Below are 22,260 nucleotides of genomic sequence, written 5' to 3'. Positions count from 1 at the left end.
TCAGGTATCCTGCTGTTGCCCTGTGTTCATGGAGATGCTGTAGTTTTGGATTTGTAGTTGCCCCTTCATATACTTCAGCAGTAGATGTTGGGGTGGTCCAATTCAAAGCCCTGGATCTGAGTCTGAGAGGTAGCTGACCTGATCAGCCCTATGTCTCCCCTGCTGTCATGCTCTTGGGGATGTCTCGGGGCTGCAACCAGGGCCAGCTCTACCCTGACACACAGGTGAGGTGCAAGGCCTGCTCCCCCAAGTGAGCAACATGGTCAGTTCTCCACTCTCATTCCTGGGGGCCAGCTCTGCAGTCTGCCACGAATGGTGAGGGGAGGAGTTTGTCTCTCTTCCAAGCCCACCCCACCACCCAGCAGACAAGAGCTGGGGCCATCTCTTGTGTGCTTACAATGTTGGGGCCAGCTCATGCGCAGCCCTCACATCCACAGCTAGCTCTGCTTTGCTGCCCAGGTGAGGTACATGGCCTGCTCTCCTGAGTGAGTGCTGCACTAGGTAGCTGGCAGGAAGAGCCCTCCTGTCCTCCTGGTCCGGGGCCAGCTTTGCCTGCTGTAGGTGGAGAGGGTCAAGGAGGAGACAGGGGATCTCTCCCTTGCCCATTCTGCTAATGGGAGACAAGAGGCAGGGCCAGCTCTCCCACACTCACACACTTGGAGCAGGCTCACCCGCAGCCCACTTTCAGGGTCAGCTGTACTGTGCAGGTTACATCTTGTTAGTGTTTACACCTGAATTTTCTTTCTATGATCATTCTTAGGTTAGAATCAACAAGCCAAAAATTAAAAACGAAAACTTTCACTTTGTGGATGTTTTTTTAATTAATTATTTTTATTTTTATTATTAGTTACATTTTATTAACTCTGTATCCCAGCTGTATCCCACTCCCTCATTCTCTCCCAATCCCACCCTTCCTCCCTCATCTCCTCCTTTCCAAGTCCACTGATAGGGGAGGACTTCCTCCCCTTTCTTCTGACCCTGTTTTATCAGGTATCTTCAGGACTGGCTGCAAAGTCCTCCTCTGTGGCCTAGCGGATGTTTTATTTGAAAGACAATTACTTTCTTTTTCAGTTTTTAAAGTAAACTTTATTGAAGTTTCATATATACAGAAAAAACCTCCTAATTTCCAGAAGGTGAACATGCCAATACATTTCTCATGACATGAAAGATCAAAATTAAATAGACGTTAAACACACAGATATGAAAACTTACTTGTTTTGCAAGGGATCGATCACTTCTGCCTATTTGTAAAGTTTATATAATGCTTAAGTCCTTTATGCTCTCATTGTGTTTGATTTAAAACAGCAATCAAATTTTGCTAGGAACACCAAACATGCACTAATAATGTATTTGGTTACTATTTTCTTAATAAAGTTTTATTTTACTATCTGATCACTATAGAATATTGGAAACTTCACTACAAAAACCAAAAAAAAAAAAAAAAAAAACAACAAGAGACAAAGACCATCTTTATACTCACCACCCCACAGGCATAATGTAATAAATTTGGCAATTTATTACATTATTTATACTTCCATTAATTGGTTAATTTGTGAAAGCAATGTGAAAGTTGTCAGTATTAGAATTACTTGGAACAATCCAGGGACAAAAGGAGCACAGACTCAGGAGGTTATGAAGCAAAGTTTTTGCGCGGGATGCTCTGGTGCTGTCATGGAAGGTTGACCTACAAACTTTTGCAGAGGCAGCTGCAGTCTTGCACAAAGGAGCTCCTACAAGGACGTCTGCTCAGCGTTTCTCTCTTCAACTTTAGACTGACAGCGTGCTTATCGTATGCACAGTTCCATTGTGATGTCGAACTCAAAGAAATGTCATTATTCTCTGGAGAATCTCTCTATGATTTGTTGGTTTTTATAGATTGACAGATATATGCATCAAATATTTATGGAATTTCCACAAAATGTAAAATGTATGCACTATGCTGAAAGCAAAACAAAGTCCCTCACACAGCCATGGTTACTTTTAAATTGCTATAACAATAAAACACTTTGCATTTAGCTGTTCATTTAACCTTGCAGTGTAGGTCCATTTTGATTTTCAGGAGCTTTGTGGGAGAAGATATCTTGACCTTCATATAAGAGTATCTGTGTGGCATTCTAGATTGTGCTAGGATATTTTCTCTGTGGCTTGGTATAAAAAACAGTTATTACATTTTATGATAAGTAACTACAGAAACAGCAAATACAACCACAGAAAAAGCAATAAATATAAAATATTGATAAAGTTATTGGTAAATTATTTTTATCTATTTTATTGAGAAAACAGTCCATGTATATATCTCTTTACTACAAGGGTTAGATGCAAGAAATAACTAGATAGAATTTGTGATCGAGAGTTTTGAAGTCTTTAAGTTCTCAATTGTGTGTCAATAAAGAGATTTCAATGTACAAATAGTTTAGCCAAAAGCTTAAACTTTATCTTGTAACATTCATAATTACATATAAATATACAACAGCTCTTCTTTTTCTTTTATAGACTAATGCTGGCATTTCCTGCTGGAATGTGAGAAGATTCAGATCTAATTGAACTTTTTCATGTGATCTATTTAGAGACAGTCATGGAGTTCTAATCTTCAGACTGAGAGAGCACATATTGTAAGTCCTACTAAAGGCTATACTATTCTGTGTTTTGACATAAGCTTCAACATGCAAGAGAAAAGGGATTCAGGGCTCTGCTCCGTGTTTGTCATAGCTAACATGTCCTTGGACCTCCCACCGCCCAACCAATCACATCTTGGGTTAGACATAAGTGCTTGATGACTCCTCATCATCTGACAGCCTCTGGAAGCTCATCTCTCCAGCAGCACCGTGCTCTGCAGCTGACGTCTGCAATTACCCTGAGTGCATTTGGCCTGCCCGGATACAGAACAGTGGTGGTGCCCCTGCCGCTTACCCAAGACTGCAGGCTTCCAGTGCTGCTCTTCTCCAATATGCCGTAAGAAGCCTCCAAGGGTAGCACGGAAATGAACCAACTCATTGGCTCTAATAGCCTCGGCCCTTCTTGGCACCTGCTGCAAGCCTGCATTGCCAGAACAGATGTAGGGCTGGAAGGATATGTTTGCTCTCCATATGAATCCTTAGGAAAATTATATTTTAAGTTTCTAGGTTCTAATCCTGCTGTTTTGACCCAGCGTTTCAGTGAAAATGCTTAGAAACAGCTCATTTGGCTAGACAGGAGGCAGCAAAGTGAAACTCCTCAGAGGATAGCTCTTTCTGCCAGAGTGGCATATTTCAGATCTCAGGCAGCTGCTGGCTGCATGCCTTGTGCACCTCTTTTCATCTGTGTAAAATAGGTATAGTAACAGTACTCTGCCCATAATTATTGAGAGGGTCTTGACCATGTCAACGCTCATTTCTTGTTTCAGAGCCTAGGTAGAACACAGTAAATGTTCAGTAGTTGCTAGTGATGGTTGGATTACGGTGAAGATGACACCATAATTACTAAGAAGTTGACAATCTCCAGTTTTTGTTTTCCACATTAGATATTACTTGCAGGTCCTAAAAATTTCCCATTACGTCAGTCTTTAAGAAGCAAGATGAATACTATTCATTCGCTTTAACCACCTATAACAGGATGAGAAAGTATGCATAAAGTTAGAAGTGAGACATTGAATAAAATCTAGCTACTTGCCTCTAAGATCAAGTATTTCTTGCTCCAATATTTCTCATTCTCTGCACATTTCTAACGTAGGTTGCTGTGTTAGTTTCCATCTACTTCAAGTAGGTCTTGTTTTTTTAATTTGGTCTGTTTTTCTGACTCCTTTTTATTAGGAATTTGAAACAATTAATATTGAGAGTTTTCAGTACTTATTGATTCCTGTTATTTTGTTGTTATGGTGTGTTTTTCTTTCTCCCTCTACCATTGACTTTGCTAATGTAACCTAAAGCTACTACCAAAAACAAACAAATAAACAAAACACAAAAACAACAACCCAAAACTCACCTGACACAATGACTTATAGTCCTTAACACTTTTATGTAAATAGGAAATTATTAAACTTGTGTGTATGTGTTTAGATGCTATGGCAGGTTTTGGAGGGCAGAGGAAGACTTTTGGGGGTTGTCTCTTTTATCATGTGGGTCCCAGTCCCAGAACCCAGGTTTTCAGGCTCCACTCAAAAGCCTTTTCCCATTGAGCAATTTCATCCATCTAAAGCATCATCTTGATGTTTTGCCATTTTTAAATCATAAACTTAAGAGGACTAACCAAGGCAACCTGAAAAGTACTTACAATTTTAGTCTTTTTAAAAAGATTATATTTAGTAGAAAAAAATGTTTTCATACAAATCATACTGGTCATGCTTTTTCTTCACTATATTCCTCTCATATCATTCCCACCGCTCTACTTAACCAACTCCATAACATTCCTTTCTCTCTCTACTTAAAATACAAATAACACACACACATACACACATCAAATCAGAAACCAAAATGTGTAAGCAAAAGACTAATAAGACAAAGAATACACAAAGATGCATGACACAAAAAGTCTACAAAAATACCACTGATTTTGCTTTGTTTTGGCCATTTACTCCAATGAGACTAATTTTTCCTCTGCAAGTGGGTACCGATTACAGGTAATCTCTTTGTTACAGGTGGGAGCCATATCCACTTCCCCCTCTCAGTTCAGCTCCCCCCCCCCCCCGCCACGTTTGAAGCAGTGCAGTCCTGTGTGTGCTGCCCCAGGCTCTGAATTCCTATGTGCACCAGTGCTGTTGTGTCTGGGTGACACTGTGTCCTCAGAGTTGTCTGTCACCTCTGCTGCTTACAGTCTTTCCACCTGCTCTTCAGCACAGGCCTCTGAGCCCTGAGAGGAGGGCTTGACACCAACATCCCACTCAGGACCCAGTGCTTCAATAGTTCTCACTGTCTGCACATTTCTCTTGTAGGTCGCAATGTTGGTTCCCATCTACTTTAGGCGGGTCTTGGTTTTCAATCTCGTCTGTTATCCTGTCTTTTTGTGGGGAATTTGAGAAACATTAATATTGAGAGTTATCAGTGTTTATTGATTCCTGTTATTTTGTAGTTACGGTGTGTTTTTCTTTCTCCTTATATTGATTCTTATTTTGAGAGTTTTTTTATAAGGTGTGATTAACTTTGTCAAACTGACATTTTCCTTCTAGCGCCTTCCAGTGAGCTCGATTGGTAGACAAATTTTGCTTAAATTTGGTTTTATTGTAGAATGTATTTCTTTCTATGTCCACAGTGGTTGATAGTTTTGTTTGGTTAGCAGTCTGGGCTGGCATCTGTGTACTCTTAGAATTTGTAGGACACCTGTCCTGGCTCCTCTACCTGCCAGGGTCTCCATGAGAAGTCAGCTGTAATTCTAGTAAGTCTGCCTTTATATGTCACTTGGTCTTTTCCCCCTGCCACCCTTAATATCCTTTATTCTGGACAGTTACTGTTAATTATGTGTTACTGTTAATTTCTTCTCTGGCCCTGTCTACTTGGTGTCCTGTATGCTTCTTGTACCATCATAGGCACCTCCTTGTTTTGACTGGGGCAATTTTCACTTACAATTTTGCTAAAAAAATATTTTCTGTACCTTTGACCTGAGTTTCTTCTTCTTCCTTTATCCCTTTTATTTGTACATTTCATAGTGTCCCAGATTTTCTGGATGTCTTATACCTAGAAGTTTTTACATCTAACATTTTTGTTGACTGAAGTATCCATTTCCTCTATCTTTTCTTTAAGATCTGAGATTCTCTCTTCCATATCTTGTACTCTGTTGGTGAGTATTACCTTTGTGTGCATGTGTGTGTGTTTTAAGACTTCTTACATTTTGGATTTCTTATTTTATTTCAGTTTGGATTACTTTAGTGTCTTTTTTTTTTTAATCTGCTTTTGTAATTTCATTCAGGGCTTATTGTGATGGGACTAGTGGGAAGCGAATTTTCTTCACTATTAGTGTTTGTATTTTTGGTACCTGGTGTCTGGGTATCTGAAATTATAATGACTGGGGTGTTTCCAGGTTATGATATCCAATCTTGTCTTTGTTTGGTGGGCTGGTTACTGCTGCCCTCTTTGGTCTTTGGATCCTGGAGAAGTATAGTGGCTGTGGGGTGCCTGGTAGACAGAGCTTCTACCAGGTCAGTGGGTAGCAGAAAGAATTGAAGATGTGCTGGAAATAAAAAGGTTGAAAAGTACGGAAGAAAAGAGCTAGGGGCATCAGGTCCTCACCACGAGACACAGTCCCCCAGCAGTGAAGATGTGGGGAGAGTAGGCTGCAGTAGGACAAAAAAAAATGTATGGAGAAAAACAAGGATAAAAAGAATAGGGAAGACTGTGTCAGTACCAAGAAGTGGTATCTCCAGTAGATAAAAGTGGGGTTGATAAGAGGCCCTCACAAGCGGAATCCTCCAGGGGTGTGGAGAGAGTGGACAGAGTATAATAGAGAACAAAAAAGATAGTGAACATCAACTTCCTCAGTCCAAGTCTGGCTATAATTTTTATCTTAACTAACTATGTATGCTGGCCTTGCAATTTAAATGTAAAATCTACAGAGGGAGTAAAGCTTATGTCGTTTGCGTATTTCAGATATTGTCACAGAAAAGTGGATTAATAAAGCAGCACTTCCTTGTAAGTGGACATTAACAAATACCAAATTACCACTGGATTCCTACGGAACTCCACACAGCAGCTACTTTTACATTCAAAGAGTTTTTTTTTTCATGATTAATGTTATTGTAATGAATACCAAAGAAATTAATAACCATTTGCCACCATTTGCTGATTAATTTTATGCTATTTTTAATTCTCATTTGTCATAAGAATGAGGAGCTAGACTTCTAATGTCTAATATGTGGTGTGAATTAAAGAAGTGGCTTTGTCATACTGACCTTTTCAATATTCTAATCTTTGTGTTGCTGAACCCTCAGACTTCTCCTTAGCAACAATGTGGTCTCTGAGTGGAGGGATGAGCAAACCTATTGAGTAAATGAATGCAGTGAGGAAATATTGTAAGATGAGCTTTCATAATTCACCATCTGTATTGGAAATTCAGATTTTCAAGCCTTTCATTATCTTGACAAACACTGTAATGTGTGCAGAATGTGGCCTCACAGAAATCCATTCTGGAGACAAAGAATGTAATGAGTGTGGGAAATAGCAGAAACTCAAAGCAATCACTTCACAATCTGGAAACTAGATAGTACAAGGTCCCATTGGGCTCTATAGAAGCTCTGTGTGGCCTTTGCACAGTTGCTTTCAACAGATTACACAGCATGACACCAGTTCATCCATGTGCTCAGAATTTGAGTTTGGACCTAATTACTTGGAACACAAACTCCACCCAAGTAGAACATCATTAGTTTAATGGATTAAAGCCCTGTGCTGTCCATGAGAAAATAATTTGACATCATCATTTATTTATACAGAAAATGATTTATCTTTGTTTTGATGAGAAATAGACTTCTCAAGCATACCTTGTTCATTTACTTGTTTATATGACCACCTACTCAATGACTAGTCATCAAATAACTAGAACATAAATATATCATGCTGGTCATTATTTTAACCACCCCAAGAGCCTAACAGGAGAATAAGGTTAAATGTGGCTGAATGGCCATCAAAAGTAGTTAAATCTGAGAGAGATCACTTTAGGATCAGAAATCCTGCTGTATAGTTCTTAGGAACATGAAGAAAACCTCCCAGTTTAAACTAGGCCTTAAGCCTAAACGCTGTATCTTTTTAGGGAAATGGAAGTACAGTACAGAAAAGGCACTGTGGACACTGAGGTAGACACCAAAGTAATGTGTCCAGGCATATGCTAGGATTACCATCTGCCACTTGAAACTAGGAGATGAGAACTGAATGGAATTTTCCTCAGAGAAGCCCCAAGGAACCATCTTTATTCCACCCAAGTAGAACATCATTAGTTTAATGGAGTCAGACTTGTGAGGGAATGGATTTCTTGCTAGAAATGACCCATTGGTTAGCAATTTGTTAAAGAGGTCTTAGAAAAGCAAGAGAGACAACCTTCTAGCTAAGGAATTGTGAGTCATAAAGGTAAATCCGAGTGTCTGAAATGGGTTGACTGCCAAGACACCATTGTCTCTTGCAAGATAGGACATGCCTAATACCTTTGACCTTCCACCAAGCCAATTACTGGTTTATGTGAGTGTGGGTTGCCACCTGTCCCTCAGGAAATCTGATAACCTGCTTTACACAGAAGGGGAAATTAGTGAATCAGTCCCATGTCTGTCTTCAGCTCAAATCGAACAATACGACAAAGCATCTATTTGGAGCAGTTTACTCCAGACTCCTTTAGCATCTTTCTGTGTTTTCTGCCAAAGCTCTGAGTCTCTGTTTACATTTATTTAATCTATTTTCATAATTAAATCTATAAACATATTCTTCAGACGTTATTCCCATTTTTCTATCTTCAGAATCATTGAGCTTTTTTTTTTCTTGTGACCACAAATTTGCTGTTGTGATTCATCTCCTGGATTTACTTTTTGTTGTTGTTGTTCTATACTTTCTGTTTCTTTAATTAGAACCCTTGTTGGTTGGATTAAGGCTGTCACTTTTGTCTTTAAATCCATGAGCTGATTTAAGAGCACTGCGCTTAAATGTTCATTTCAACACCTCCTGGATCTTGGCCTTTTTATGGTCAGTCTTAGTAAGTGTTCTTTTTCCATGCACATAAACTCTAATTCCCTGGATTTCCCTGATTTTTTTCCTCTTGTACTATAATATTTGATTGAAAACTACACGTTTTAAAAAATGTGATAATTCTAAATATGCACTCTGATTTTGTGTTCCTTTCCTTAACTTTACTTCTTTCCCTTTCCTTCCCAGCCCTTAGCCTTTTCCCCTTTCTTCCTGTTATTTCTCCCTTCTTCTCTCCCATATCTCTCTCCCCTTTTCCTCAATTATCTTGAAAATGTCCCACACAGGTACAGGTTATCAATGAACATAAATACATAAGAAGTTCGTGTCCTGTGCCTTCTATAGAAATTGTCCTATCTGGAGGAAAAGTCATTGCTCTTGCACACACTGAGGTGGGCTTAGGGTTAGGTTCAGCCAAGTTGGTAATATGCTGATATTGTTATTACCCAATGCAATAGCAATATCCTATATATATATATATATACACTTTTCAACTTGTTTCTTGTATGTGCTCAATTTTCATAATCCTCATTTTTTAAAAAAATTATTTTATTTTATTTTTGATGATTTTGTTGTTTTTTTTTTATTTTGTCTAAAGAGAATTTTCTGAACTCTCCTTTCCTAGAAAGTTATAAAACGCCTTCCTGTGTTTTATAAAGACAAAGCTTTTAGATTATACTATTGCTAGAAGTGCAGTGTTTTTAGTATAATGTTTCTTGCATATTTAGTACATAGTACATTACTAGTTCACTTCATACTTTAGTTTTAAATTTAAGATGATTTAAAATTAAAGTTTAAATTTAAACCTTAAATTTAAAATTTAAGGTTTTTCAAGTATAATTTTTGATTATATATACATATGTATCCATACATATATAATCTCTTGTTTTTTTTTGTTTGTTTGTTTTTTAATGTCTTCTTCTTTTTTTTTTTTTCTTCTCAATGCAGTTTATTCAGGAACCTTGAACAATCTTTTGACCCTGGGGAAAGCCAGCCCACAGCTTAAAATAGCCTCTGGGTAGCCAACCCCAGTGTGCCTCGTGGGCAATGCAGATAGGTCCACATACACGGAAGCAAGCCAGATCCTCATCCTTAGCCAAATGTGGAGTTGTTTGTGACAGAGAGCACTCACCATCGGGAAGGTGGAAGGCGGAAACCAGCTCCATCTTTAAGGCGCGGCATTACTCAGCTCTCTACAGTTCCCCCTTTTTGTTTTAGATGCATCAGGCAAGAGTAGAGGTCTGATCTCTGATATTAGAAATAAATTGGGACTTTGTACCGATGTTCATTTAGGTGTCATCCACCCAAAGAGCATCAGACCCGTCCAATACCTTTTTCTCAGAGGCGGGACCTGGGGCATCAACCCGCATGCAATCAGACATGCTCTTCTCTGGGTCCAAAGCGGCTGACCCTGAGTGCACTGCTTAGCCTCGCATCCTGAGCATAACATTTTAGCTTTTTATGGTAGCCAACCATGCTTGGGGAGACTGTCCTGCTTCAATGGCTGTAAAGGCCTTAATGATAATGGCTGCATTACGCTGTTGTGAGACTCTAATCTTGCATATACACCACAGGCAAACCAAGGAGACCAACACCAGAAGGCCTGCTAACGCTCCCATGCCCGCCCATTCCTTCAGATGATTCATGGCTGCAGCAATCCATGATGATAATCCTGTGGCTAGTCCTGCGTCCACTCCGGTAGAATTTACTGTGACAATGGCCACTCTCAGCTGCTCCATCGTAGTATCGAATTCTTCAGTCCAATTACCTAAAATATAGCTAGACAATTGTTTAGACAGATTTGCAGCACGGGAAAAATTCTCATATTGTATGCTAGTGACACGAAGTCCAGCATACTTCCATTGACAGCCAGGTTGAGCGATTTGCCATAGGGTATCAATTTGCTCCTGCACGAGGTCAATCCTCTGATTGAACACCATCAAGTCTCCTTTTAGTTGAGCATTAATTCCTTTTTGTACATCTAAAGCATGAGCTACATTGGCTAAAAGATTATTTAGGGTCTGAGCAGTCTGCATAGTATGACTCATGGCTAATGCCGCGGTAGTAGCTCCAACAGCCACCAATGAGATGGCAGTAACAATGGTGGCTGTAATTCCAAGATCCCTTTTCTGTCTGAAGGGAGTCATAGCGTGAGGGGCATCAACAGGCACTGGCACCCAGCGAGACATGCGAGTAACCAGGGCATACCTAAATTCACTAGCATTCCAGCATTGGGCAAAAAAGTAAGTATCATTACCACAATTACTTGGCTCTATCTGGCTAACAATGAATAAAAATGGGGGTTATAAGCAGGTGTGGACTTATAGGAAATATTATGAGAAGCCTTAACCCCCTCCTTGGAACATCCTGCATCAGTTCTAGAACTAGCAGTGGTGGTGTCCGAGGTCTGAGTAGGTTCAGGAGACCATTGCCCCCAGGGGCGAGACGTGGGTTTTAGATGGTCTACTTCTTGATAATATTAACATACTAAAAGGTACTCATTTAGTTAGAAATAAATATGTATCTAACTTAGAATAACTATATTGATCTATCAAAAATATAATTTTGTATAATAGGCACTGCATGTTTTGTAATATAATGCTGATGCTGAGGTTTTTAGGTATGTGGATATTTTATCTCAATATTCTTTATCTCTCTCTCTCTATGTGTGTGTGTGTTTGCTCATCTTGAAAGAAAGCTTAATATTTTACTTTCTAAATTCTTAAGCACATTATGTTTCCCACTCAAGCCTGACGAAGACAGTGAGATTCACTGAGCTTCCCTGCTGTCCACACTGTTGCACATTCTTATTAGCCCTTAATTCTGTTCACAACTTACACATTTTAAATTCTCACTTCACGTCAGGTGTGCTAATGTACTTTTTTTGTACAATTTATTCATTTTATATTTCAATTGTAGCCTTCTTTCTCATCTCCTCTGGTCTCATCTTCCCTCCCTCTTCCTCCATCCCCTTCCACTAGTCCAATATAAGGGGAGTCCACCTCCCCTGCCCTCTGACCCCAGCTTATCAAGGCTCATCAGGACTGCCTAAATCTTCCTTTGTGGCCTGGCAAGGCTGCATCACCAGGGGCAAGTGATCAAAGAGCAGGCAACCAAGTTCATGACAGGCAGCCCCTGCTCCCCTTACTCAAGAACCCACATGGAGACTGAGCTGCCTATGGGCTACATCTGAGCAGGGGATCTAGGTCCTCTCTATGCATGGTCCTTGGTTGGTGCATTAGTCTCTGCATGGCCCCCTGGGCTCAGATTTTTTAGCTTTGTTGGTCTTCTTTTGGAACTCCTCTCTCCTCCGGGTCCTTCCGTACCCTCTCCCCTTCTGCCATAAGACATCCTGTACTCTGCCCAAAGTTTGACTGTGAGTCTCAGCATCTGCTTCAATCTCCTGTTGGGTAGAGCCTTTCAGAGGACCTCTATGGTAGGCTCCCATCCTGTTTTCTCTCTTCCACCACTTCTGTTGTCTATTATGTTTGCCATTTTGAATGAGCTTTAAGTATCCTCTCTAGGGTCCTTTTTGTTGTTTTGCTTCTTTAGGACTATAGATTTTAGTACGGCTAGCTTATATTATATGGCTAATATCCACTTATAAGTGAGTGTATACCGTGCGTGTCTTTCTGTTTCTGGGTTACCTCGCTCAGAATGATCTTTTCTAGTTCCATCTATTTGCCTACAAATTTCACGATTTCTTTGTTTTTAATAGGCGAGTAGCACTCCATTTTGTAAATGTTTCCATTGAGGGACCTCTAGGTTGTTTCCAAATTCTGGCTATTACAAATAAAGCTGCTATGAACATAGTTGAGCAAATGTCCTTTTTGTATGGTGGAGCATCTTTTGGGTGAATGCCCAGGAGTCTAGCTGGGTCTTGAGGTATGGCTATTCCCAGTTTTCTGAGAAAGTGCCATATTGATTTCCAAAGTGGTTGTACAAGTTGTACTCCCACCAGTATCCTTGGCAGCATGTGTTGTCACTTGAGGTTTTTTTAAATTATTATTCATTTTTTATTATTAATTATACTTTATTCATTTTGTATCCCCCCCCATAAGCCTCTCCCTCCTCCTTTCCCGATCCCACCCTCCCTCCCCCTTCTTCACACATGCCCTTCCCCAAGTCCACTGATAGGGGAGGTCCTCTTCTCCTTCCTTTTATCTTAGCCATTCTGATAGGTGTAAGATGTAATCAGAGTCATTTTGATTTTCACTTTCCTGATGACTAAGGATGTTGAGCATTTCTTTAAGTGTTCCTCCACCATTTGATATTCCTCTGTTGAGAAGTCTCTGTTTAGCTCTGTACCCCATTTTTTAAAACTGGGTTATTTGGTTTGTTGGTGCCTAATTTCTTGAATTCTTTATATATTCTGGATATTAGCCCTCTGTCAGATGTAGGGTTGATAAAGATATTTTCCCAGCCTGTAGGCTGTTGTTCTGTTGACAGTGTCCTTTGCTTTGTACTTTTAAAATATAGAATATCAATAACTTTCAAGTCAAGTTGTAAACTTGGTTATTTTCTGGATTTCAGCTTCTTCTGTTCATTAAAGCCTCTGGCCATCAACCTTTAGATTATATAGTGAGTTCTGGATATCACAGCTTTACAATTCAAAGAGGGTGATCATTGAAGTATTACTTCTTGGATTTGTGTACTAGTAGCAAAAGAACACTTGGTTATAACATTTTATTTTAGGGTGAATCAGATCTTGTATATTTCCTAAACTCAGAAGAATAAAGCAACTAGAATCCTACCAACAAATAAAAGCAAAGACCCTCTAAGTGTTCCTCCCTTAATAAACAATTATTACATTATCAAAGCCGTTTCTTTTCCTCAAGTGTTATCAAAATTTCAATCATGTGTATTGTCTTCAGCAGAGTTTTACATTCCTATTCATAGACTATCCAAGACTGAGAAATTTATGTAGAAATAGCATTGCTTTGGCTCACAATCCCAGAATTCCAAAAACTTTACAACTGTTATCAGCACCTGCTTGGCTTCTTAGGGCTTCTTGGTGGGAGGGCAGTAACCTCAGTTCGGAAGAGAAGAGAACAGTTCCTCTTCACTCTGTCAACAGCTAACTCATTACCATGAATAAAACAGTCAATGAATTCATGGGTCACATGTGTCTTTTGAAGGGCTTACTACTTCTATCACAGTGTCATCATAAACCAAGCCTGATCTTATGTTTCAGTGTAGAACAAATCGCAAAAGCATGGAAAAGTAAAAATAATAATGAAAGAAACTCCAGGTACATACAACCCAGCCTCAGAAATAATATACTGAAAACCAAGAGAGCCTCAGCAATACCTCTACCCAACTCTCTACTCAGCCACATCAAAAATTCTTATAAATCAAACCCCAAATCCATACTATTTCATTTATACACTTGTCAGTATTTCCAAAATATACATTAAATATATTTAATGCATACATTAAATATACATTAAAACATTTCTATATATTCACAAAATATACATTAAATAACAATTGCATTGTTATAAGCAAAAATATTGTTATGGTTTTAAGTTGTCTTATAAATTTCATAGTTTTTTTTAACAGTTTGCACGAATCAAGTCTGAGAATTTTAATGCTTGCATTGTAGGAGACTTGGCATCTTACTCTGTAATTTAATTCTTTCACGTTGCAGAAGGAAACCAGGAATTTGTCTACAATTCTTTAGAGTCTGGCTTTTGTTTTGAAACTGTTTTATTATTTTTCTTTCTTTGTAAATTATTATTCAGTCAAGTGGTTTAATAAATCACAGGCATTGGATTTGAATGTAAAATATCTTCCGTAAGTGCGTGCATTTGAATACTTGGTCCTCAGCTGGAGGCGAGCATAACTAGAGGACTAACTAGATCACTGGTTTGGCCCTTGAAGCTTCTTCTCCAGCCTTACTTTCTGCTCTCTTTGCTTCCTGGCTGAGGAAAGGATGTCGTAATGGCCTCATGATTCTGCCGCTGTGCCAGTCCTGCCATTATGGACTGTCCCTCCTAGAAAAGGAAGGCATAATAAGCTCTTCCTTTCTTAACTTACTTTTGGATCATGGTTAATGAGAAACATGAGCAGTACACCAGTTAGTTTCGGCAGCAAATGGACATGGTAAATGTCCGTTCTCCCATATGAGACACTGTCTGGTTGTCTCTCTCTCAGCAGTTGTGAGAGTCAGTGACTAGATCTTTAAACTTATTCAAGGTTACAAAACGAAACCATTCCAACTCTTCCCTCATTTCTTTGGTCACTTACAAATATATGTGAATGCCAGCATGTTTTACATTTGAGAGATGTAGTTTTGAAATACAGCTATAAACAAAAATTTTAGACACAAAATTGTGTAGCTTATATATGAAGCTCATAATATACATAAAATACTACACCTCAAAAAATGAGCCACAAGCATTGAAACATGATTCAAAATGCTTTGCAAAATACCCCAAAAGTTTTGATTCTCTTATGTTCCAGAAAGCTACTTGTATCCCCTTGCTCAAGAATTCTAATCATATGGATTGACAAGATTAAAAAGATAGTGATGTGATGTTTTTACATGTAAAATAATAGGAAACAAATATGAATACAAAAAAGAATGAAAATTATTTATAATCCATTACATGGAGAAAACTGCTATGTTTTCTTTCCTGTATGATTATTCTGTTCTTAGAGTATCAGGGTCTATTAAAAATCCAAACCAATAAAAAGTAATTACTGAGATGTTGAATAGAGAGAAAATTTTAGTTAAAATGCCAGATAAAATGTTATTATGGTAAAACATATATATCATAATTTTTCATAGCAACCATTTTGAAGTGTTATTCAGTAGCATTAAATACATTGGCAGTACTCCATAACCACTACCATTCATGATCCATTCGACTCCCTGAATATGTGTATATATATATATATATATATATATAACTGAACACTCTAAGTTGGTAAATTTTAGATATCAGATTTATCTCATTAAAATTAGAATTATAATAAATAAAAGTCCACCAGGCACTTAATCTTGGTTTTACTCCAAGGTGTTGATTTCTTACTTAGGACCAGAAAGTACTAAAAGTGCCCTTGAAAGCTTGACATCACTGCTTTCGTTTGTGTCAAAGTTACAGGCGTGTTACTTTCTCAAGAAGAATCTGTCTAATTTGTGTTATCCCTTTCAAGTATAAAGGCGTGCAAATAAGCCATTGTCTTAAAGTCTGCAGTCACCCCAGACAGCAGCAAGAGCAAATACATTCAGGACCCCTAAATGAGAGAATTGTCCAGAAGGGATCAGCTGAGGCGCACCCTGGAAGAGGTTGGTCGTTCACAAAGCTGACTGGTAATTCTGTGGAGTTAGATGAAGAAGCTTGTTGGGGGTGTGCTGCAGAGTTAAGTCTCAAGAGATTTAGGTATTAACAGGGCAAGAATTAGCGCAAAGGAAAATTATGCAGTCCTCCTTATGGCATGATGCTAGTGATTTTATTTTCTTTTTTTTAGCTCCAGTTCTCCAAAAGGAACAGAAGTACGAGTGGGTTGGCCTTGATCCTGCTCCATAAAGTCCTCTTCATTCTCATTAAGGTCATGTTTCTTCTAATGACTCACTGGTCAGTTGGGAAGATCCTAGATTCAGAGAAGCTGCTTTTTCTCCCTTATTTTTGCATCAGGTACTCTGAGGCCAGCTATCCCTTTGATAGTTTGGAACATAAACCATATTTTTGGGGAAATGGATTCTGAGTTCAGTTGCCTACAATAATTTGTGGTTAATGAATTGTCTTAAGGATTTTATGTGTCTTCCTCTTAGAGCTCGGCATAGTAGCTGTGCCATCTCCATTAAAAGACTTTTCTCATTTGAACCATTTTTTATGAATAAGGCTCTGTCATTCTTCACAGACTATTTCATTTTATTGTCTTTATTGCATCTTAACAGGGAGACAAATGACAGCACAAACAGAGGTGTGGGAGACTCCCTTGCCTTGATTTTATGTGTTTGAACTCACCTCTATTCATCCCTTAGCTCTAGCTGTGCAGGCCTTTAGTACAGGTCATAAAGAAATGGCCAGGCCTGAAGGTCTGTGAAAGAGCCCTCTGATGAGATACAAGTCATGCTCTCAGAAAAAGAATTGTTTTTAGAAAGTGTGTAAGAAGTTGTACTGACAATAGTAACAATGTCAATTTCAACAATAATTATAACACTAAGCACAGAGTTCATAGATTAAAGGAAACATTTATTTATTATCCATTATCTTTTACTAGCATGCAACTGACATATACTTATGATGAAAATTTAAAAGTTACAGGAATGTATATAGTCTATGGTAACATCATCCATATATATGTTTTTCTCCCATCAGAGGTAGTTACTAACAATTTTATTTGTGTGTACACATTTGCACTTCTATCTTTCTGTTCTGACTTGTCATAAATGGGTTCAGCATTATGGTTCATAAATACAGTGTAATTTTGCTTAGCACCTTATACAAATTCTTACCATTGTCTTTGCATAATTTTTTAATCTTTCTGTCCCCAATTTAATTATTTTATTATTGTTGGAATAGTTAAGGTTGCAATGAACATCCTTTAACATCCATCTTCCTATAAGATACATGTCTAGAAGTAGAATCCATGTGACAAAGGATTTGCTTACTTTTGCTTAGACATGACAGACACTTCCAGAAGCTGCATCCCTCAGGCCTCACATGGTGCTGGAGAATGACTCCAGGCTCTTAGCATGTCCTGCTAATCATCAGGATTTCTGACAAAAGAAAACTTTAATCCGTAGTCCTGTCAACTGAGAATAAAAACTTCAGATACCTTAAACGAAATTGCCTGAAGTTACGTAGTGATGATTTGGAAGGCATGCTCCACCCAGCGCAAAGGCTCAGCTCCTCTGCTAGGGCTTGCTGACACAGAAGCCACCCTGAGTTTTGTCGCTCTGTTGGTTTCCTGTCTTGAAGAAGCAAGACTGAAAGTGGAGTGTTAAAACGATGGAGCCCAAAGAAGTAAGATTTCTCTAGGCACTCATGCTGTGGGAAGGAAACACTAAAACCCCATTGTCAAAGGAAAAGCTTGCTGCCCAGGAAAGGATTCCACAGAGTTCTGACTCTCTCCTTCATTAAACCAAGTCAACATCTGTTTGTTCACTGGATTTTGTCTTCTTTTCTATAGTATAAAAATACTGCCAGAGGAAAGATAGAGTGGAAATAAAGTTCCATTTTTTAAAAAATTCCATTTACCTAATTTCTGGGAAAAAAACAAAAATGTAAACAGAAGTGGTGAAACAGAAGCACCCAGAAGTAACCCCATGTCTCTTATTCCATGTTTCCTTTTCTAGAAATTCAGGTAACTGCACTAGACGGTTTCAAAACAGGTTTGTGATGATCTTTAACTTCAGATCCTTCGGCATCAGGCTTCCGAGTCCAAGAGGAAGTCATGTACCATGATGACTTTTTTTTTTCTTTCCAAATCGTGCTTCTTCTACTTACAGTTTACCTTTTCAAAAAGGAAAAATCATAGGACCGGAGTTAACTTTAATGATATTAATAAGGTACAGTGGGATTAAGATCTTGTGCCATAAGTAAACTCTGGAGGCATAAATGTCCTGCTAATCATCAGGATTTCTGACAAAAGAAAACTTTAATCCATAGTTTTGAACGCAAACCATATTTTGGGGAAATGGATTCTGAGTTCTGACTCTGCTACTTCCTCCCAACTGTTTCCCTGTCGCCTGCTTGTCTCATCCTTCCTGCTCTCTAGGGAGTGATGCATAGTTACTGAATTAATTTTACATAGCAAAATGATGAGAGAGGACAAGAAACTTGCCTAAAATCATACAGCTCATAGAAGGTGTTTGAATATACTGTCAAACTTCAGGGCCTGAGCTCACAAATGGTCTTATTTTTCAGTTTGAAAGAAAGCATTTGTGTGGAAACAAAACAAGACAAAACATTTCTTTCTTTCTTGTTTTCTTCTTCTCCTGACCTAAACCAAGCAAACCAAAACAAAACCAAAACCAAAATAAAGCCAAAAATATCAAGGAATTTCTAGACAATTAAAATTTAACTTTGTTGTAAGGTTAGCCCACCAAAGACCACCTCATGGCCATTCTTTTCATTTATCTATCTGTCTGTCTATCTATCTATCTATCTATCTATCTATCTATCTATCTATCTATCTATCTATCCACTTTACCTTCAGGTTGTAGCCCCATCCCACTTTGTCTCACCTTCCTTCCCTCCCCCTTCCCTATTCTTCAAAAAAGGAGAGGCCCCCTTCTAGTCCATCCCAGCTCATAAAGTCACATCATAGTTTAGCGTGGTGTCCTCTTCCCCTGCGGCCTGGCAAAGCAGTCCCCCCTTAGGGGCAAGTGATCAAAAAGCTGGTAGGAAAGTCCATGTCAGATGCAGTCCCCAGTTTCCATATTTGAGGACCCACATGAAGCCTAAGCTGCGCACCTGCTACATTTTGTAGGGGGGACTAAGTCCAGTCCACGCATGGTCCTTGGTTGATGCTTTAGCCTCAGTAAGCCCCTTTGGGCCCTGGTTAGTTGGCTTTGTTGGTCTTCTTGTGGAACTCCTGTCATCTCGAGGTCCTATTCTTTTTTTCTCCCACTTTTCCACAAGACTCCTTATGCATTACCCAATGTTTAGCTATGAGTCTCAGCATCTGTTTTGAGGCATTGCTGTGTAGAGCCTCTCAGAAGACAACTCTGATAGCCTCCTGTGTGCAGGCTTAGCCCAGTATTGGTCTTAGTGTCAGGGGTTTGCACTCTCCCATAGGGTGGGTCTTTGCTTGGGCCAAGCATTAGTTGGACATTCCCTCAATCTCTGCTTTATCTGCTCTATCTTTATCCGTGCATATCTCCTAGGCAGGGTAAAATTTGGAGAGACATTTTTGTGGATGGGTTGGTATTCCCCTCCCTGTGCTAGGAGACTAGTCTAGTTAAATGATGTCCTCTTCTGACTCTATGGCCTCTGCTACTAGGAGTCTCTGCTTGAGTCCTCCCTATATCCTCCCAGGATCCTACCCTGACTTGTGTCTCCAGCTTGTCACAGAGATGTCCCCAACCTCAGTTTCTCTTTTCTATACAGGCCTTCTGTCCTCTTGCCTCCACTCACTATAGGTCTGATCTATACCCTCATTTCTCGCTGCTTGCTCTCTCCTTGTTTCCTCTTTTCAACCGCTACCTCTGTCTATTCTATTTCCCCTGCCAAGTAAGATTTATGCATCCTACCTTGGGTCGTGCTTGTTGTTTGTCTTCATTGGTTCTGTGCCTTGTAGTATATTTATCCTGTACCAAATGGCTAAAATACATTTATAAGTGAGTATGTACCATGTGTATTTTTCTGGGTCTAGGTTATCTCACTCAGGATGTTCTTTTCTAGCTCCCACCATTTGCATGCAAATTTCATGATTTCTTTGTTTTGAAAGCCTAGTAGTATTCTATTGTGTAAATGTGCCAAGGTTTCTTTACCCCTTCTTTTGTTGAGGGACATCAAGGTTGTTTCCAGATTCTGGCCATTGTGAATAAAGCTGCTATAAACATAGTTGAACAAGTGTTTTTGTATGGTGGAGCATCTCTGGGGTACATACCCAGGAGTAGTATAGCTGAGTCCTTAGAAAAAGATATTCCAAATTTTCTGCAAAAGTGCCAGATTGATTTCCAACACTCCCACCAGCAATGGAGGAGTGTTTCCCTTTCTTTGTATCCTCGCCAGCATATGCTGTCACTTGAGTTTTTTATCTTAGCCATTCTGATGGGTATAAGATGGAATCTCAGAGTTGTTTTGATTTACATTTCCCTGAAGACTAAAGACATTGAGAATTTCTTTAAATGTTTCTTAGTCATTCTAAATTCCTCTGTTGAGACTTCTCTTTTTAGCTCTGTATCCCATATTTAAAAATTATTTAAATGTTATTATTTAGTTAGCAACCTTGGAAAGAGATAATCACATCAGGACTCACTGCAAGACAGGGATCCAGGGATATCTTGTTAGACTATAAAGGATCTAAAAAAAAATTAAAAAACAGATCAGATGCTTCCTCAGAAAATTAGGAATAGTGCTACCTCAAATCCCAGATATACCATTCCTAGGCATATATCCAAAATATTTTTCACTATACAAGGATATTTGCACAACTATGTTCATAGCAGCTCTATTTGTAATAGCCAGAGGCTGGAAACAACCTAGATGTCTCTCAACAGAAGAATGGATACAGAAATTGTGGTACATTTACAAAATGGAATACTATTCAGCTATTAAAAACAAGGATATCATGAAATTTTCAGGCAAATGGTGGGAACTGGAAAAGATCATCTTGAGTGAGGTAACCCAGAAGCAGAAAGACACACATGGAATATACTCACTTATAAGTGGATATTAGCCACATAATATAGGATAAACATACTAAAATCTATAGTCCTACATAAGCTAAATAACAAGGAAGACCCTAGGGAAGATGCTCAATCCTCACTCAGAAGGACAAATGTGATACACATTGGAAGCAGGAGAAGACAGGGAACAGGACAGGAGCCTACTACAGATGGCCTCTGAATGACTCTACTGATCAAGGTATTGAAGCAGTGGCTGAGACTAATAGCCAAACTTTGGCAGAGGGCAGGGAATCTTATGAAAGAAGGAGGAAATAAAAAGATCTGGAGGGGACAGGATCTCCAAAAGGAGACCAACAGAGCCATAAAAACTGAACCCTGTGGGCCCTGAAGAGAATGATATCCCAACCAAGGACAATGCATGGAGAGGACCTAAACCCCAGCTCAGATGTAGCCCATAGACTCAGTCTCCAAAAGGGTCCCTAGTAAGGGGAACAAAGACTTTATCTGGCATGAACTCAGTTGTAGGCTCTCTGATCACCTCCCCCTGAGGGGGGAGCAGCCTTACCAGGCCACAGAGGAAGACATTGCAACCAGTCCTGATGAGATCTGATAGGCTAGGCTCAAATAGAAGGGAGGAGGACCTTCACTATCAGTGGACTAGGGGAGGGGCATGGGTGGAGAAGAGGGAGGGAGAGTGGGATTGGGAGGAGACAAGGGAGGGGAACACAGCTGGGATACAAATTGAATGAATTGTAATAAATAATAACAATTGAGAAATATAAAGGAGGCCAGAACCATTCCACCATAGGCCACAGCATAATCTCTGTGGAGATAACATTGACAGGAAACTAGCTCCACTACAAGCTGGCCTCATTCCAGGGTCTTCATGGTTTCCTTCAGCTTGAGCATTCCTCTCCCGATGCATGCAGCACCTCTCAGCCATGAACAGAAGAATCCATTTAGTCCGAAGCTTGTTGTGAGAGCCATAAACTAAGATCTCAGTGAATTCAGAAAATTCCAGAGTCTTCAGCTTAAATGTGGCTTGGCTCAACTGCTCAACGTGAAGGATTCAAGATCCCTTCCACAGGGATCCCTGTGGAAGGGATCTTGAACATATTTTAGCACCAGCGTCTGGACTTGTAATACTGCTGGATCTTTCAAGTCTTCTGGAACTTTCACTGATGGTAGGGTATCTCTAAGGGTTAAGATGGTTCCCATCTCAGTTGCTCACAGGCAACCTGTTTCCAGGGGAGACTAGGTCAGGCCTTGTGGCCCACCCTTAACCCATTTTTAATTGGATTATTTGTTTTTGGGGTGTTTAAT

The 22,260-nt window shown here is 39.3% G+C and overlaps 1 pseudogene; it reads right to left on the bottom strand.

The window, feature by feature from the left end:
- Positions 1-4,870: 4,870 nt before the first annotated feature.
- On the bottom strand, positions 4,871-22,155 carry LOC110566842 (developmental pluripotency-associated protein 5A-like; annotated as a pseudogene).
- Positions 22,156-22,260: the final 105 nt, after the last annotated feature.

This window comes from Meriones unguiculatus, chromosome 2 (genome assembly GCF_030254825.1).
Source record: "Meriones unguiculatus strain TT.TT164.6M chromosome 2, Bangor_MerUng_6.1, whole genome shotgun sequence".
Classification (NCBI taxonomy): domain Eukaryota; kingdom Metazoa; phylum Chordata; class Mammalia; order Rodentia; family Muridae; genus Meriones; species Meriones unguiculatus.
The sequence above is the reverse complement of the archived record's forward strand: the minus strand, read 5'-3'. Positions and strand labels throughout refer to the sequence as shown.